The following is a 3,088-nucleotide window of genomic DNA, read 5'->3' as shown; positions in this document are numbered from 1 at the left end:
ACGGTTTTTTCAATTTTCTGAAAAATCCTATCATTAGATTTTTTTAAAAATACGATATTCTTGCTTAACTAACGTTTCTACATAGGGATTAAGCATTTAGAACGAAATCTAATGTCAGAAAATGGCACTTTACTCTTGACATTTTTCGGTTTTTTCAATTTTCTGGAAAATCCTATCATTAGATTTTTTTAAAAATACGATATTCTTGCTTAACTAACGTTTTTACATAGGGATTAAGCATTTAGAACGAAATCTAATGTAGGAAAATGGTACTTTACTCTTGATCGGTACGTTGGGACTTTGAAAATATTCGGGCGTTCCAATCGCTCGTCTGTTGCATCATAGCGCGTCTCGGCGCAATCGACCGATTCGCTCGATCCATTATTTTCGATTTACGGCTAAAATAAATTTTTCTAATTTTTTTCAATAACATATTCCTGCTTAAATAACTTTTTTACATAGGGATTAAGCATTTAGAACGATACATTGTTTAAAGTAAGGGCACTTTACTCTTGACATTTTACGGTTTTTTCAATTTTCTGAAAAATCCTATCATTAGATTTTTTTAAAAATACGATATTCTTGCTTAACTAACGTTTCTACATAGGGATTAAGCATTTAGAACGAAATCTAATGTCAGAAAATGGCACTTTACTCTTGACATTTTTCGGTTTTTTCAATTTTCTGGAAAATCCTATCATTAGATTTTTTTAAAAATACGATATTCTTGCTTAACTAACGTTTTTACATAGGGATTAAGCATTTAGAACGAAATCTAATGTAGGAAAATGGTACTTTACTCTTGATCGGTACGTTGGGACTTTGAAAATATTCGGGCGTACGCGGCGCGCTCGGCGCTTCGAACAGCTCCGGTGTCCCCATTATTTTCGATTTACGGCTAAAATAAATTTTTCTAATTTTTTTCAATAACATATTCCTGCTTAAATAACTTTTTTACATAGGGATTAAGCATTTAGAACGATACATTGTTTAAAATAAGGGCACTTTACTCTTGACATTTTACGGTTTTTTCAATTTTCTGAAAAATCCTATCATTAGATTTTTTTAAAAATACGATATTCTTGCTTAACTAACGTTTCTACATAGGGATTATGCATTTAGAACGAAATCTAATGTCAGAAAATGGCACTTTACTCTTGACATTTTTCGGTTTTTTCAATTTTCTGGAAAATCCTATCATTAGATTTTTTTAAAAATACGATATTCTTGCTTAACTGACGTTTCTACATAGGGATTAAGCATTTAGAACGAAATCTAATGTAGGAAAATGGTACTTTACTCTTGATCGGTACGTTGGGACTTTGAAAATATTCGGGCGTTCCAATCGCTCGTCTGTTGCATCATAGCGCGCCTCGGCGCAATCGACCGATTCGCTCGATCCATTATTTTCGATTTACGGCTAAAATAAATTTTTCTAATTTTTTTCAATAACATATTCCTGCTTAAATAACTTTTTTACATAGGGATTAAGCATTTAGAACGATACATTGTTTAAAGTAAGGGCACTTTACTCTTGACATTTTACGGTTTTTTCAATTTTCTGAAAAATCCTATCATTAGATTTTTTTAAAAATACGATATTCTTGCTTAACTAACGTTTCTACATAGGGATTAAGCATTTAGAACGAAATCTAATGTCAGAAAATGGCACTTTACTCTTGACATTTTTCGGTTTTTTCAATTTTCTGGAAAATCCTATCATTAGATTTTTTTAAAAATACGATATTCTTGCTTAACTAACGTTTTTACATAGGGATTAAGCATTTAGAACGAAATCTAATGTAGGAAAATGGTACTTTACTCTTGATCGGTACGTTGGGACTTTGAAAATATTCGGGCGTTCCAATCGCTCGTCTGTTGCATCATAGCGCGTCTCGGCGCAATCGACCGATTCGCTCGATCCATTATTTTCGATTTACGGCTAAAATAAATTTTTCTAATTTTTTTCAATAACATATTCCTGCTTAAATAACTTTTTTACATAGGGATTAAGCATTTAGAACGATACATTGTTTAAAGTAAGGGCACTTTACTCTTGACATTTTACGGTTTTTTCAATTTTCTGAAAAATCCTATCATTAGATTTTTTTAAAAATACGATATTCTTGCTTAACTAACGTTTCTACATAGGGATTAAGCATTTAGAACGAAATCTAATGTCAGAAAATGGCACTTTACTCTTGACATTTTTCGGTTTTTTCAATTTTCTGGAAAATCCTATCATTAGATTTTTTTAAAAATACGATATTCTTGCTTAACTAACGTTTTTACATAGGGATTAAGCATTTAGAACGAAATCTAATGTAGGAAAATGGTACTTTACTCTTGATCGGTACGTTGGGACTTTGAAAATATTCGGGCGTACGCGGCGCGCTCGGCGCTTCGAACAGCTCCGGTGTCCCCATTATTTTCGATTTACGGCTAAAATAAATTTTTCTAATTTTTTTCAATAACATATTCCTGCTAAAATAACTTTTTTACATAGGGATTAAGCATTTAGAACGATACATTGTTTAAAATAAGGGCACTTTACTCTTGACATTTTACGGTTTTTTCAATTTTCTGAAAAATCCTATCATTAGATTTTTTTAAAAATACGATATTCTTGCTTAACTAACGTTTCTACATAGGGATTAAGCATTTAGAACGAAATCTAATGTCAGAAAATGGCACTTTACTCTTGACATTTTTCGGTTTTTTCAATTTTCTGGAAAATCCTATCATTAGATTTTTTTAAAAATACGATATTCTTGCTTAACTAACGTTTTTACATAGGGATTAAGCATTTAGAACGAAATCTAATGTAGGAAAATGGTACTTTACTCTTGATCGGTACGTTGGGACTTAGAAAATATTCGGCCGTACGCGGCGCGTCTCGGCGCTTCGAACAGCTCCGGTGTCCCCATTATTTTCGATTTACGGCTAAAATAAATTTTTCTAATTTTTTTCAATTACATATTCTTGCTTAGATAACTTTTTTACATAGGGATTAAGCATTTAGAACGACATATTGTTTAAAATAATGGTACTTTACTCTTGTGATTTTTCGGTTTTTTTTGATTATTTT

This window comes from Megalopta genalis, chromosome 11 (genome assembly GCF_051020955.1).
Source record: "Megalopta genalis isolate 19385.01 chromosome 11, iyMegGena1_principal, whole genome shotgun sequence".
Classification (NCBI taxonomy): domain Eukaryota; kingdom Metazoa; phylum Arthropoda; class Insecta; order Hymenoptera; family Halictidae; genus Megalopta; species Megalopta genalis.
Note: the sequence above shows the minus strand (reverse complement) of the source record.